Below are 17,095 nucleotides of genomic sequence, written 5' to 3'. Positions count from 1 at the left end.
TTGGCAAGAGTGTCTGTTTATTCCCTGCTGTATCCCCTATTCCTAGCACACAGTGTGGGCACAAAGTAAATCCTCAGTAAATGCTCATTAAATGAATGAGTAAATAACAGCTCTTTATAGCTTTTTTGATCATGGGCTTCTCTAACTGTTAACCTTGGGAATTCTATGATTACAGGTTAATGTGGGAAATATTTCTCTACTTGGATCTTTTCCTTTGGGCTTCCTGCTCCTAGGTATACTCATAATACTTTTAAGAACATTCAGTGGATCCTAGTAAGGTGTATCAGTCAGTCTAGGCTAGGTTGTGCTGCAAAAACAGACAACTTGTAATTTCAATGGCTTAACAACAAGTCATTTCTTGTTCATGTTTTGTAAAGAGTACAAGTCAATTAGGGGCTGAGCTTCACAGTCACTCAGGGATCTAGACAGATAAGCAGCCATCCTATGGAAGGTTGCCAGTGACCTTGCTAGAAGGAACAGAAAGCCCTATGGTCTTGTCCTAACAGTTGATTAATTGTCAAGGAAGTGAGGCATTTTGCTTCTGCTCACAATTCATCTCCCAGTCACAGGAGCCAGGAAGAGCCATTACCATGGGGCCAGAAGGTGAGGACTAGGAATATTTGAGGAATAACAGTACTACCTTGTAAGGGGGGATACCGAACTGGTCCATTCCAGTTCTTCTATGTACAGGTGTGATGGGAAGTAGGTGGGAGCATTTTTTCATACTCTTGGATCTTCTCAGATTTCCAGGGCCCTGCTTTCCATCTCACGAGCTTACCAGCATTCTAGGCTATTAAATGAGGGTTGAACTCATGGAATAGGATTTAGCATCTCTGGATGTTCCACAATTGTGCCCTGGATGCTCTTGATGGGAGTACATTGTCCAGCGTCAATGGTAAGGATGAACAGCGGTGTTTCCTTCCCTCACTGAAGGTTGTATAATGCTCCTCCTGCACAAATCCCAAGAGCTGAACAGTTGTCCACAGTGTTCCCAGATATTATGGATAGATGATTTTCACTTACGTGGAGCCTAATGGGTTTCTGAATTCTGACTCTGCTCAGTCCCTATGTCCTACCAATCGCTGCCATCAACATATCCTCTGTGTCTTTCCTTCCTTGTTTTTATCCAGTCATGATGCTGTTATTGATCTTTGAAGGTATGTGTGTATGGGATGGTGGGTGGGTAGCAAAAGGGAAGGAGATATACTGGTGGACACTGATACTGCCTGATTTTCTATATTTCCATATATTTTCATTTCATGCATGGACATTGACTTCTGAAACTCAAAAGCCAAGAATTTGATGTTTTTCTGGTGTTGTTATGGTAACTCTCCTTTTGACAACTCTTTCAGTTGTCCAAATTGATGGAAAGAGGGTTAATAGAGTGTAGTAAGAAATGTAGTGAGGGTGGGGAAATGATGGTGGAAGGGAAATCAGATTAATTAATATATCAAAATATTTTCCCACCATTCATTTAATGATGGTTTATTTTTATGATCCCCTTATTTTGACATCTATGGAATGTACAGGCTTTCTACACACACACACACACACACACACACACACTTCCCCTCTATCTCTGGTAATAAAGTGCTCAAATGCAAGTCAACAAATGTGTCCCACGAATGAAATAACCAGTGAATAGGTGTGGATGTGGATGGCTTTTGGTAAAGTCAAACTGTTCCTCAGACTGAGTTCTACAAATAGCAATGTGCTGCACACAATATTCCTGAAATTCAGTCCCCAGTGGTTCTTTGTTCCAGAGAACAAATTCCATCTCAGCCACAGGAGGACCCCTGCTCCCCTGAACTGCTTGACTCAGACTAGGAATTCAGAGGTAAAATGAGTGGATTCAGGAGCAGAATAACAATAAATGTGGGTGTTTCTTCCTTTCTTTTTTTGTATGGGATTGAATGGGACATTTGTCTATCATCTAACATCTAACATTTCCTCAAATTGGTGATGTCTGTGGGTGGCATTTTCAAAGTATTGTTTTGACCATACTTTGGACAAAAGCCCCTCCCCTTGGCTGATCAAAGCATATGCAAAAATGTCCTAACCAGCTCCCTGTCCCCACCCTAATTCACATATCCACTGTACTGGGGAGTCAAAAGCATGTTTTGACACTGGCACAAGTGTGCTCTGCTTTAATCTGGCAAAAGGTGCCATGCTCTTCCCAGCAGTGTGACTGTGCAGGCTGTGCCTGTCACCATGAACACAGGGCAGGGGGCTCCTCCAATACCACTGGCTTGGGGCACAGAGCTCAGGCCTCTGCCACTGTGGCTTCTTACATTCATGACTGTCACCTGTCACAGTGCCAGTTTCCTATTACCGTTTAGTACAGAGCAGCTGGCCAAACTGTGAAGTCACTGTGGTTGTAACACACTTAAAATATTAACTGTGATGATAAAGATAAATAATTATTGCAACTCCAGGGTGTAGATGAGTCTAGTTCTCTCTTCTGCCATCCTCGAGTACTTAGTGTTAAATCACAGGGGGAGGAAGTGTGAGCAGAGGAAAAACAGCACTATTACATGACCCCAAATGAGACCATATAATTAAAAGTTGCCGCCCTAGGACATTCTAACAAATGACATTGTGAGGTTGCCAAGGTAACCCACAAGGATAAGTCCTGGCATCTTTGGGGGTGGGGCTGGGTAGGCAAGGTCAGTTAGAGGTAAGACCCAGTGGCCCAGGGTCTCTCCCATGGCTGGCCAGTCTGTGGCAGCCAAGTGGAAAATCAGGTCAGCTCTATACAGAACACAAGTAAATCCAACATTTGGCTCCTCATTAAATATTCCAGGTGAAAGAGAATTAGCACATGCCTGATAATGGCTGAATGCAGGTTAAAAAGAACCATAAAAGATCTGGATGCCATTGGCTCATCCATTCATTCCACACATATTTACTGAACACCTACTATGTGCTAGTAAGCATAAGAGTATCAATAAGATGAAGAGTTCTAGAAAACCCTAAAAAATGCAGCTCCAAGCAGGGGAAAAACCATTTAAGACACCCACCATGAGTACTCAGGAATATACTGAAAGAAAGAAAATGGAAACAAGAATAGCATATTAACCTCTAGGACTGGTGTTTTAGGGGGAAAAAAAAAGCACAAAAACCACAATGGTGTGCAAAAGTTTTATAGCATGAAAATGATTTGCTTAACAATATCAGCCACCTTTCCCAACCGCAACTAGGTTTTACTGTATTGCACCATCCCATTCTTTTTTCTTTATCTTCTTTTAAATGCCTACCGGTTAACACTTATCAATGTTATTTTCTTTCTGTGGTCTAGGGACAAGCAAAGGATCGGAAAGATTTCACATGGACCCTGACTTGCAGCAATTCAAGACCTCAGGCAGATAGATAACAGGAAGACCCCTCCCTTTGGCTTCATAAATGGGTGTTCAAAACTACTGGTGATGCCCTTGAACATATGTCCCCACGCACTACTGTTTGAACCTGGATTTGGTTGATCACCTGGTCTTATTTTCCTTCACGTGGCAAGCTTAAGTGTAGGTGGGAAATGGGGAACATTGGGGATAATGGTGGTGAGTGACACCAGGAAATGGTAGGGTGGAAAGGGAAAGGAGAAAAAACCGAAAAACAAAATAGTGTTGGGGGAGGGGAAGCAAAACAGAACCAGAAAGGCTATGGAAAGAGAAAACAAGGGAGAAAATCTCTGAGAAGCTGTGGTAACAGGAAGAGTCCCTGAAAACAAACAAGTGCTTCGTTACCCGCTGGAGGAGTGTTATTAGTACCAGAAGGATCTCATCAAAACACTGCTGGGACCCTAAACCAGCCCTCCAGCTGTGGACTGCAGTGCTTAACTTTGCCCACACAGGGCCTTCTTTACCCAATTAGAACACAGATAATTAGATTATCTCATGCTTCTTGTTCCAGCCCCCTTATAATAATGATAATAGCTAAGTTATAGGGTGCTTCCTAAACCCTTTACATATGATAACCCATGAATAAGTGCTATGTGACAAATAGGCCCAGAGCAGTTAAGTTACTTACCCAAAGTCACACAGCCACTAAGTACCAAAGCCAACACTGTAATTCTGCTTGGTTTAGTTTTAGGAAGAAAATCTTTTCTACTGGGTACCTTGCCTCACATCTTCACTTTACTAATGCAGCCCAGTTTACTGCTGGTTCATTCTTTACATAATTTTCTCCTTGGTTGCCTCAAGTTGCCACAAAAGATGATTCTCCAGATCTTCTCAAACCTCTGGACATCTTAAGTAGATAGACTAAGGGGTGGCAAGGGAGACAGTGGCATTACCCTTCCCTGAAGCACTAACTCGCAAGAGATAATCTTAGCAGCACCTGAGATGTCTGGGGACACGCCCACCTGTGGAATGGCGTCAAGAAATGGTCCTCTCTCAAGTCCACCCCAACCTCACCCTCAGCCATCAGCGCCTTGATGGCAGTCGCCCTTTCAGCATCCTGACTCAAGATTTGAGACTAGGGATCCTAGTCTCCCACGCGTTCTCCTGAGAGCACAGAACCTTGATTAGGAGGGCCTGGGAGGGAGGATCCCTGAGCCTCCCAGACCCCCTGGACCCTGATGCTGCCAGGGTCGCTTGCAGCTCGGCCACGTGGAGGTGACCACGCAGAGCTCCCGGGGGGCACAGGGAGAGCTGGGCAGGCCCACCGCTCCAGCGGCTGCTGTCAGGGGCCGCGCGCTCTTCCTGAATATGCAGCGCAGCATATTTCGCACTTGAGTTCAGAGGAAGAGGAAGCGTAGCCAATGGATGCGCGGCGGCGGAGGCTGGAGCTCGTCGGTGGAGGAGCCAGAGCTCGCTGGACGCTGAGCTCAGTGAACGAAAGCGCAGCAGCCGCGGGCTGGGAGTAGAGACAGACGCACAGATCTCGCGAGCCACAGACACAGGAGCGCTCGGCGCCGCCGCCCCTGCCTCCACCCACTGGCGCTCAAGTCCTCCCCGCGCCGCCGCCTCTGTGTGGCACAAACTGTCACCCTGGGACGGAACACGCTGTCTCAGGGAACCCGGGGCCGCGCTTTCTCCTCCGCTAGTCCCCTATGGTAGGTGGGGGCACGACAGGGCTTGGGTTGTCGACCGGCATAGGTCCCTCCATTTGACCCAGTGGACTGTGTCCCTGGTGGTTAGTGGGAACCCCGCGTGGTGCCTTCCTGCAGGTTGCTCTGTGCCGGGACTCCGGAGCCCAGAACAGCGCCCCCAACCGTCCCCGGCACGCGTCGGCGGGGAACCTGGGCTGATCTGTGTGACGCCTGAATCTTGGACCAACGTTTTTATGGAGTGGTAGGGGAGTCATTCCTGGAGAGATGTAGGGAGAAGCATTCCGGAGCAGCCTGTTGGGGGTCGTGGGTTTTGCAGGCTCATAAGCGCCTAGGAAGGACGCGGAGGTGGGGGAGCCTGAAGGCTACAGGTGGGTTCAAGGCACACTGCCTTAGGGGTCCTCGGAAAAGAACAGGCGGGAGCTGGTCGCGGATTCCGGATTTCAGGGATGCGCGCGGCTGGGCAGGGTGGAGGCGGTGCCTGACTGCCCCTCTGTGTGTGCTCTGGGAGGTGGATTTGCTTTGGGGACAGAGGTGCTGGACGGGTAGAGGCAGACTTGTGGCGTGCTCCGAGGAAGCGCCGGAGCCACTAAAAAAACAGGGACGCGAGGCGCGGAGAGTCCCCAGCACTGAAAACAGGGATCTTCTCTTCTGTAAGGGATTTTCTTCCCTTAGAGAATTTGGCCCTATGGACCGCGTCCCTGGCGGGTAGTGGGGACCCCGCGTGGCGCCCAAGAAGAAATCTAAGGGATTTCTTCTAAACCCCCTTCTCTAGACTCAGGGGACGCCAGGATGGATATGGGTTTGGGCGAGGAGGTGGTAGTTATGTATTTTAGGAAACACCATGGTCAGGCACGCGCACCCCAGTCCTAGGCCAGGGCCGGTGCCCTTCACCTCAGGTGTCGCTGCCTTTGGCAGCAAGAACCGCGTGGAGGAGAAGGTTGTAGACCTAGACGCGCCCCCTGCTGTCTCCGTGCCTTTGTGCTTGCCCTGTGTGGTTACGGGTGATCCCTACGGATCCCTACGGACGCTGGGTGGTGTCAGTGAGTTTCTTTGGGGGCTTAAAACAAACAAAAAGTACCTTTAAAAAAGTTCTAGTAGGCCGGGCGCAGTGGCTCAAGCCTGTAATCCCAGCACTTTGGGAGGCCGAGGCGGGCGGATCACAAGGTCAGGAGATCGAGACCACGGTGAAACCCCGTCTCTACTGAAAATACAAAAAATTAGCCGGGCGCGGTGGCCGGCGCCTGTAGTCCCAGCTACTCGGGAGGCTGAGGCGGGAGAATGGCGGGAACCCGGGAGGCGGAGCTTGCAGTGAGCCGAGATCGCGCCACTGCACTCCAGCCTGGGCGACTCCGTCTCAAAAAAAAGAAAACAAAAAGTTCTGGTGCAACTTCTGTGAATGGCCGCCCCAGTTTCCAGCAACAGCTCCCTTGTAGCCGGTACAGCTGTTTCAGGAGCTGGGCGCTGAATTAGACTAGGCATCTTCCAAACCCTGCCATCGTGCGTCATCTCAGCATACGTAAGACCTGGCAAGGAAGGATGCCGGGTGCAATGTGAGCGACCTCTGGGCCTGTGAGTAGGGCCACTGCATCCCCGCGCCTGCTCGTGCCCCACGCAGCTGGGCTTCCTAGTTTGTACTTCTGAACAGCTGAATTTCAACGAAGTTACGTGACCCCCCGATGTCACCAAAACCCTCAGAGGGGTTACGAAGCAAGCTGTTTGGGGCTCTTTGGTGCGTGTGCGCTAACTTCTGTGAAATCACTTTAACCTCAGAATGTGAAATCACTTTAACCTCAGACTGAGCTCTGCGTCCTCTTTTGCCTTCAGTGGGGTTTCTGGCCCGCCTGAGTAATTCAAAGCTCCACAGCTGACACGTCAGCCTCTGGCTGCATTTTTGTATCAGGTCACTTGGGTTTGCTTTTCTTTGTTTGGTTTTTGGCTGTGCGGACATAGGGCAAATGCAAGTGGAGTGTTGTGCAGTTACTTGGTAGATTTGGTACAGAAATTGAAACCTAATAGATTGGGAACACAAGTCAGTGAGTTCTTTTTCTCCCTCTTCAGCAGGAATATTTGGCTTGCATTCAAATAATTGCCTTGTCTATTTGACAAGGAAACAAGCAGAAAATCTTTGGCATGAGTGATGTGAGTTCCTGTAAAGCTACTTGTGTTCTTCCTGCCTTCTCTTTTCAGCAGAATTGAAACTATGTGGTCCCATGGCTTGTTTAGGGCATGGGCGCTTTGCCAAATTTCTAACTTGGTGCACTAAGGAGAGGACACTCTGACGATATCCCCATCCCATTTTTTAAGATACAGAAAAGTTGCAAGAGCAATGACCACCTAAATATACATGCCTAGAGTCTAATTCACATTTTGCCATCTTTGCTTAACTACATGCCTCCCCCATCCATCCTTTACTGTATCCACCCTTATAAGTCCAGCTGATTGTTTTATGCATTTAAAAGCAAGTTACAGATGTTAGTACAGGTCATTCCAAACCATTTCAGTGGACATTTTGTTATTTAGACTTCAATAGGTGTTCATGGTTTCCTTAAGGGAAAATTTATATACATGTAGTGAAATGTGCAGATCTGGAGAGTACCATTTACATAATGTTTTGACAGATACATGCATGTGTGTAACTCTAGTCCCTCTCAAGACAGAGGATATTACTCTCACCCCAGCAAGTGCCTTCATCCTCATTCTCAGTCATTCTCTGCCCTCACCCTTTCAGTGGTAACCACTGCCTTGTATCTCATCATAGTGAGTTTGGCTTGTCCTTGACCTTTATATAAATGGAATTCTACAATATTGTGTAAAGCCCACCAAGCTTTTGAGATTCATTCATGTCATATCGTGTCTTGGTGTTTTTTTTATTGCTGACTTACGTTCCGGAGTATGTCTACTCCACAGTTGTGTCCATCCACAGTTAATGGACACATGGATTATTCTAGTTTCTTTCTTTCTTTAGTTTCTTTCTTTCTTTCCTTCCTTCCTTCCTTCCTTCCTTCCTTCCTTCCTTCCTTCCTTCCTTCCTTCCTTCCTTCCTTCCTTTCTTCCTTCCTTCCTTTTCTTTTTTTGTTATTGGGAACAAAGTTGCTGTGAACATTTGTGTGCAAGCCTCCGTACGGACACTTGTTCTCATTTCTCATCGGTAAACACATAGTAGTAAATTGTTGGGTCATAAAAGAAGTATATGGAAACCTGAGGAGAAACTGCCAGACCTTTTCCCAACATGGTTATATCATTTTACATTCTCACCAGTACCGAATACAAGTATGTGATTGCAGATACTACAACCGTGTCTTTCCTGTCTTAAAGTCAAGAGCGTGGTTTGACTAGTGTTTTTTCTGGGGCCAGAGGGAACCTGAGGCAGTGGGGAATATGTTGTTTTTATAGTTGGAGGGGCCATAGTAAGTCCCTGACTCTGCCTATAAATGGGTTTAAACTTAAATCATTGCAGACGATGAGATGAATATTTTATTTTAGAGATCTTCAGAGAAGGGACTTCCATAGGAAATGTGCCCTTGGTTGTGAAAGAAGATTGATTTTGAGTGCTTTCTATAGAAAGAAAAATAACCCCAAACCCCACAGAATTTTACTAAACTTCTGCCTGGAAACTCCCCGGGGGATTTCTGGTCTACTGGTATGGTTGATAATAACTTTGTGGAGATTCCTCTTGGATTTCACAGGCTTGGACAGCTGGCTATTGAAAAGGGGTTGTGTTTGTCTTGAGGGGCAGGTCAGATTTGGCTTTGTGAAGACTCAGAATAACTCTCTTGTAAAAGTGATTTGGCCTTTCAGTTAGAAGCACGGCCTATCAATACCCCTTTTACTGTCCTGGCTGAGAAAATGGGCCTGTGCCCCTCAGGTCCCCTAATACCTTAGTCCCTCTCTGTGGTGCCACCAGCCAGACCTTTCCTTGACTGGTCCAGGAAATGGGAATTTAACCTTTCTTTCTGAGTGGGGCCCCAGGATGAATTTTTTGCATCTCATCAAGGTGTCCCAGGGCTGACCAAGCTTTGCAGGGGTCAGATGGCAGACAGCTCAGGGTCTTGAGACATTGCATTGTGTTTGGGGACTGTTCCCTCCTCCTTAAAAGCCTAGTGCAGTGCCTGCCAGAGAGCAGGAGTACAGTAGATATTGGCTGAGTGATTTCATGACTCGCAGTACCCATCTGACAGTGAGTGTCAAGATGGCAGTGCCCCAAGAGGTGTTTTACAAGAGGGCACTTTACCATGGCTTGGAAAACACATTCGAAGGGGTTGGGCCTAGGAAAATTTTGCTCAGTACAAACTTTCATTGTATTCATTCACTATTCTCTTTATTACAGATTTTAATATTGTTCATAAAATACTAATAATTATAGCTGCCACTTGCTGAATGCTTACTCTTTGCCAGGCACTGTTGTATACTTTGCATGCGTTATCTGGATTTAATCCTCATGAGAGTTTAGTACTTACATTGTCTTCACTTCAGCCTTCAGGAAACTGAAGTTTGCTAGATTAATTTTTCCTAAGCTCACATTTTCATTTTTCTAAGTCCTTAAGGGAAGAGAGTGTGATATTCTGGATTTTGAAGGCAAAATCTGTCTACAATCACAGATTTCCAAATACCCAAAGCCATAGTATAAAAGAAATGTAAACTAGATAATCAGAACAAAGTTACAGGAAATGATACACTGCAATCATTTTCTTCAGTTTTGTTGTTGTTGGTGGTGTTTCTTTGTTTTCATTTTGTCTTAAGCTTACTGTGTATGGCACAGCTAGGGACTTATGCTAATTTGATGATAATTTAAAATATTATTGGTGGATTAGGATTACCATTTTATTGAAGAAACAGAAAGACCTTGCCAGCTGTTTGGTTTGAGTTTCTGGAACTGTGCTGTTCAATAGTAGCCACTAGTTACACATGACTATTTACATTTAAAATGTAATGAATTAAAATAAGAGAAACTTTTAAATTTACTTCTTCATTCTCACTCGCCACATTTCTAGTGGCCCAAAGCCACATGTGGTTAGTGGCTACTGAATTAGCACAGATAGTATTTTCATAATTGCTGAAAGTTCTGTTTGATGGTGCTGCTCTGTAGTTAAGTGTTTCTTTTTTACTCTCCAGTTTAAGAATTGGTAACACCTAGTTCTAGATCCTTGAGGAATTGCCATACTGTTTTCCATAATGGTTGAACTAGTTTACAATCCCACCAACAGTGTAAAAGTGTTCCTATTTCTCCACATCCTCTCCAGCACCTGTTGTTTCCTGACTTTTTAATGATCGCCATTCTAACTGGTGTGAGATGGTATCTCATTGTGGTTTTGATTTGCATTTCTCTGATGGCCAGTGATGATGAGCATTTTTTCATGTGTCTGTTGGCTGTATGAATGTCTTCTTTTGAGAAATGTCTGTTCATATCCTTTGCCCACTTTTTGATGGGGTTGTTTGTTTTTTTCTTGTAAATTTGTTTGAGTTCTTTGTAGGTTCTGGGTATTAGCCCTTTGTCAGATGAGTAGATTGCAAAAATGTTCTCCCATTCTGTAGGTTGCCTGTTCACTCTGATGGTAGTTTCTTTTGCTGTGCAGAAGCTCTTTAGTTTAATGAGATCCCATTTGTCAATTTTGGCTTTTGCTGCCGTTGCTTTTGGTGTTTTAGACATGAAGTCTTTTCCCATGCCTATGTCCTGAATGGTACTACTGGGTATATACCCAAAGGATTATAAATTATGCTGCTATAAAGACACATGCACACGTATGTTTATTGCGGCACTATTCACAATAGCAAAGACTTGGAATCAACCCAAATGTCCATCAGTGACAGATTGGATTAAGAAAATGTGGCACATATACACCATGGAATACTATGCAGCCATAAAAAAGGATGAGTTTGTGTCCTTTGTAGGGACATGGATGCAGCTGGAAACCATCATTCTTAGCAAACTATCACAAGAACAGAAAACCAAACACCGCATGTTCTCACTCATAGGTGGGAACTGAACAATGAGATCACTTGGACTCGGGAAGGGGAACATCACACACTGGGGCCTATCACGGGGAGGGGGGAGGGGGGAGGGGGGAGGGATTGCATTGGGAGTTATACCTGATGTAAATGACGAGTTGATGGGTGCTGACGAGTTGATGGGTGCAGCACACCAACATGGCACAAGTATACATATGTAACAAACCTGCATGTTATGCACATGTACCCTAGAACTTAAAGTATAATAATAATTAGTAAATTAAAAAAAAAAAAAGAATTGGTAACACATCTGGCTAGGGCTTATGCAGTTTTTCACTGACAAAGGGAAGAATATATCCAGATGTTGCCTTTATATTTACCTTTTAAAGTTGTGTGTGTGTGTGTGTGTGTGTGTGTATTTCTTCCCATTCACATTCAGTTTTTAACATACATTTTAGTCTCCCTTCTCTCTGGGACTCCAAAGGGGCTTTCATTATTAGCATTGCATATTTTATCAAGACACTTTCTCATAAAAGACTGGTAGATCAGGCAAGCGATAGCCACTGCTTGAACCCTGCTAATGCCTTGCTCCCCAAGTAAGAATTCAGTTCAGCTTTTAATTATGCAATTGTGTGACTTACTCCCTAACTGAGCTGAATTCAGGAGGAAAAATCACTCTCAGTTGGCCAGGACCAAAGAGCTGGAAAATCAGGTCACATTCTGCAGTGATGGCTACCTGCCAAGAATGAGATGGAGCAGACACCACTTGGTGTACTTGAAAGCTTCGTTTGCGGTTTTCCTGTACTTCATCTGCCTCTGGGGTGCAGGGAGTGATGGAGAAGGCTAGTAGCTTTGGTATCCCAGGATAGTGGAGGGCTGGTACTATGGCTGTTGCCTCTGCTATGGTGTACAGTACTCCAAAACCAGCCTCACAGAAGAGAGTAAGCCACTCCTCAGTTGTCTGCACGCAGCGAGTCCAGCCAGAAGTGGGAAATTAACATAGGCTATGCTTGTCAGTTGTTTGATATCAAGAAACTTGTATGCTACTTTATGATCCCTTATTGGAGTTTTCCACACTTCTTCAACCAGGAAGCCAGCTGCACCTCACTGACAACCTTCTCTGGCATTTACACCTGGAATGTCCCATCTTGTTGTTCCATAGGCAGACTTCCGTGAGGGTTAGAATTTATTCTTTGCTGGGGACTGTCAGCTTTCATTTATGTGCGTGCGTGTGTGTGTGTGTGTGTGTATGTGTTTATGTGTTTATGAATGTATGTGTATATGTGTATATGTGTGTTTATGTATATGTGTGTATGTGTATGTGTGTGTGTTTCTGTGTGTGTGTGTGTGTGTGTGTGTGTGTCTGTATTTTGAAACTCCCTACTTTGCCTTTTACACTTTGTCCTCAGGAATCCTTCAAGTTTTATGGAATAGTGCTCAAGATCCTCAGAATTGGGGGATTTGGTTAATCATAGACTCTGGTTAATGGAACCTGACCACATCATGTATTAGCAAATTCTGGAAATGTAAAGCACATGAAATCAGGTTGTACATTTAAACACTTCTTTAATTTAGAGAGGTCTTTTGGGACTTTCCCGTGTCTTATGATGCCTTATAAATGCCTTTTTCAGTGTGGTATAATCATGACTACAGGCCAGAGCAGGTCAAAAAGCATCCATATAATGGTAATTCTAGTGGAGTACTAAAATGGTCAACATTTGTACTGCTCTTTCTATGTATCTGAGCTCTTCTGAGCCCTGTTAAATATTAAGTTACCCTAATTTATTTAGTCCTCACCCTAAAAGTAGATGTTGTAGTTGTCTGCATTTTACAGATGAGAAACCTGGAGTTAAATGGCTTCCTTGAGGTCATGCAGTTAGGAAATAAGGGCACCAGGATTTGAACCTAAGCAGTCTGGTTCCAGAGTCTGTATAACCAACCCCTGTGCTGTACAGCTTTATAGGCTGCCTCAGATTAGCAGCAAATGTGGCAAATGTGGGCTTACACTTTATGAAACTAATTCATATTTGAAAATATAACTACATTTATTGCCCCCATTATTTAAATGTGTGCATGCTAGTTGATAGTAAAAGTGAACTTTAAACTAAGGCTTTTCTATGTTGTAGCTGAAAAATAGTCTTTTTTTTTTTTTTTTTTTTTTTTTTTTTTTTTTTTTGAGACGGAGTCTTGCTCTGTAGCCCGGGCTGGAGTGCAGTGGCCGGATCTCAGCTCACTGCAAGCTCCGCCTCCCGGGTTTACGCCGTTCTCCTGCCTCAGCCTCCGGAGTAGCTGGGACTACAGGCGCCCGCCACCTCGCCCGGCTAGTTTTTTTTTTTTTTTTTTTTTTTTTTTGTATTTTTAGTAGAGACGGGGTTTCACCGTGTTAGCCAGGATGGTCTCGATCTCCTGACCTCGTGATCCACCCGTCTCGGCCTCCCAAAGTGCTGGGATTACAGGCTTGAGCCACCGCGCCCGGCCGAAAAATAGTCTTTTAAGACGGTGATCCTTTTGAAGTGGTTTTCCAGTGTTTTTCTGGAAATCATGGGAAACATTTCAGAAACAAATTAGAATACTTTTAAAATAAAAATGTAAACATTTCAACATTTAACGACACAGGACACTGTGCCCCATTGTTGGTCAGCTTCTTCTGGAGCCAAGTATTTGGTGATGTGCTGTGTTTGTGAGTGTGTGCGTGTCTGTGTTTCGTTATAGACAAGTCTTGCTCTGTCACTCAGGCTGCAGTGCAGTGGTGCAATAATAGTTCACTGCAGCCTCACAATCCTGGGTTCAAAAGACCCTCTCACCTCAGCCTCTGAAGTAACAACCCAAACATCCTTCAAATGGTGAATTGCTGAAACCAGGACCCTAAAAGCAGGTGAACATCACCACACCCATCTCTGTGTTTTACATAGAAGTAATTTGCTCTGAATGCTCCCACATTCTGCCCAGACCTCCAGAACCGTCAGCCACATTGCACTGTGGATATCTGTTGTTGTGTCTGTGATCTCCCTGAGAGCAGCGCCTCCCATTCTCAGTTTTTGTGTTTCCTAACCAAGTGCCCGACTCAAAGTAGATCTTAGTAAATGTGTGTTGAATGAATGGATGGAAGAATGAATTGGAACATAAGTTCCCTCCCTCATGGAACTGATAGCTCCTATAAGAAGCTGGTCCACCTTGTGCCAAAGAGACATCCCACTTTAGGTTTGATTCAGCCAGAATTATTTCCAGAACATCACTATTTAAGGGATCTTTGCTTCCAGATTATTTGCATCCTCTTCATGCAGTTCGTGTCTCAGAACCTTCTTCTGATTACCTTATTTTCCTCTTTAGAAAGCATCTGTTTCCTAATTACCTGTATTCATTTCTGCTAGTGAACTAATATGCATATTATGACTATTTTCTCACTGTTTCACTGTAGGAGTGGGGAAAGACTTCCTCCATTTGCTCTACCTTTGAAGACTTCTTGGAAAGTTTTTCTTGGTACCTTGATGCTTGGGAGACCCATACACATAGTTGCAAGGATGTCTGCTGAGAAGTCAAAAATATAAAAAGAGAAACAAATGTGGGCAACTGTCAATCAAAGCTGATCCAACAGTGAACTCACACATAAAATAGGTAACCTGACAGACATTAGGTGTCAATGTGAGGTGAGCTTAGGAATTTGGAAGGGTGGAGCTATGGGAGCAGAATGGACATAGATGAAGTACTGGGGGAGTCTCACCAGACACACGTGACTTTTAGCATGTGTTTTACAAAACCAAACAATAACAGGAGAAAAAGTCAGTGAATAGCACCGCTGTGCATGATTCTACCTAGTGAGCTGATGCCCCAGTTGAGCATGGGCTAGTTGATCTTTGAGAGGTCTCACTTTCCATACACCTCTCATGGCAGTAGAATCTGGTCATCCTGCATGTGTAAAGAGAAGCATTTTTTCATTAGCAGGGCCCCTGCACTTACCATATAGCCCAACAACCCTGCTCTTAGGTATTTACCCTAGAGAAGTGAAAACTTATGTCCACATAAAAACTTCTATGTGAGTGTTTATAGCCACTTTATTCATCATTGGCCCGCACTGGAAACAACCCAAACATCCTTCAAATGGTGAATTGCTGAAACCAGGACCCTAAAAGCAGGCCAATTTCAGCAGGTGCCAAAGAGGCAGTAGGCTATGGTCATTGTGAGCAGAGTTGGTATGTTAGTGGCTTATGGTATAAGCGAACCTCTCCAAAACTTAGAGGCTTAAAACCACAACAGTAGCTTATTTTGCTCAGGAATCTGCAGCTTTGGCAGGGCTTGCGAAGCAGCTTGTCTTTGCTTCTTATGGCATTAGCAGCTTGACTGAGGCAGAAGATCTATATCCAACATGGCTTGCTGGAAAGATGGTCAACATGTTGGTATTGGCTGTTGGTTCCGCTCCACATGGGCCCCTCTTTGGGGCTACTTGAGCTTCCTCATAGCATGGTGGCCAGACTCCAAGAGCAGGCATCCCAAGAGTGAATGGTCTCAGTTTCTTAAGACTGGGTCCAGAAACTGGAACTGTGTTATTCCGTCATATTCTATTGGTTAAGCAGTCATAGAGCCCATGATTCAGGGGAATTGACATAGACCCCACTTCTCAATAGGCTCAGTAGAAGGAGTGTGAGTGAATTTTTGAGCCACATTAAAAAAGCCATCCTACTTACCATTTACCGTCCACCTTACTAGAGACTTTGTTCCATGTGAGGGATATCCTTTTATGGAGACACTCGCCGAATGTCTGTGTGAGGGAATGTGCAGCACATCTGTGTCTTCTGCCTGCACCGGGCAGTCCTATTCCTTAGACCCCTTCCTCTGCCTTCCCTCCCACTGCCCTCAGAAGTAACATACCCATCCTTTGCCTCCATCCTCTTGCGGGACTTTAATGTGAGCATGGCTTGGGAACGTCACATGGTAAATAGTATAGTCTATAACACTCTACAATCATGTGCAAGGCACTGTTACATCTTATATTTTCGTAATTTTTGTAAGCTAGACTTTTCTGACTTGTTTTGAGCATAGTATAGACATTTTTGGAGTGATGTAAAAGTCTTTCATATTTTGACAGGGGTGGGAGTTGGTGGAAGAATCCAGGGAGAAATTAAAGGAATGCAGGTGTGGCAGCAGGGAGCAGCGTAACTGCCTCTACACAAAAGAGTAGAAGGAACTAATTCACACTAAGCTTTTGATGACCAGCAAGTACTTCCTTTGTCTCCCTTTCCAGAGAGTGCTGTGCTTTAGAAACAGTTGCTTAACCAGGGTTGCATGCACTCCAGAGAAATCAGTCTGTAAAATTTGAGATTCAAGGATTCAATGATATTACAGTTTTGCTGCTGGCTGGTATTCATTAAAAGAAAAACTTGATACAAATTAAATTTAATAGAGTTTGAATGAGCAAAGAAAAATTCATAAGTCGGGCAGCCTCCAACCAACAACAGGTTCAGTGACCTGCCTGAAACATATTCTGGCTGTGTTTTGTGTACAGAAAAGAGAACTGAGGTACGGAGACAGCTGACTTGGTTACATTAGTTCGCAGCCTGTGATTGACTGCATCTCTGCTGCTGTGATTGGCTGAGACTTGACTATTTGTTACAGAAGTATAAGTCCTAAGTTAGGCTTTCAGTTAACTTGCCTATTAACTTAAGTTGCAATTCCTTATGTAATGACTGAAGTATGGAGGCATCCTCAAGCCAAATTTGGTTTAATTTAACATTTAAAAGTTTCCTTTTTCTGTGTCTGATCACATGGATGATTTGCCCAGAACCCCTTTATGTCCTGTGATATCAAGCACAGTGCCCTTTTGGATGAGCTGCAGCAGAAGCCTCAAGGTTGGGACAGTCTGATTGAAACTTTGAACTCAAAGTTGTGAATCCCAAGAGTTTTCTAAGCTTCCTGGTACTCTCCTGATCCCCATCCCAACCCTTTCCAATTCTTTCTTCTCATCCTGCTAACCCTCTCGTTTCTGCTATCAGGGAACTGGTTCTTTATCAAATAAATTAAATGTAAATTAAAAATTATAGAGAAAATGAAATCATACTAAAGTGATAGTGTCTACTAGGAGCTTACTTTGTTGCCCTTCCATCAAGA

The sequence above is a fragment of the Macaca mulatta genome, chromosome Y (genome assembly GCF_049350105.2).
Source record: "Macaca mulatta isolate MMU2019108-1 chromosome Y, T2T-MMU8v2.0, whole genome shotgun sequence".
In the NCBI taxonomy this organism is placed as follows: Eukaryota; Metazoa; Chordata; class Mammalia; order Primates; family Cercopithecidae; genus Macaca; species Macaca mulatta.
The sequence above is the reverse complement of the archived record's forward strand: the minus strand, read 5'-3'. Positions refer to the sequence as shown.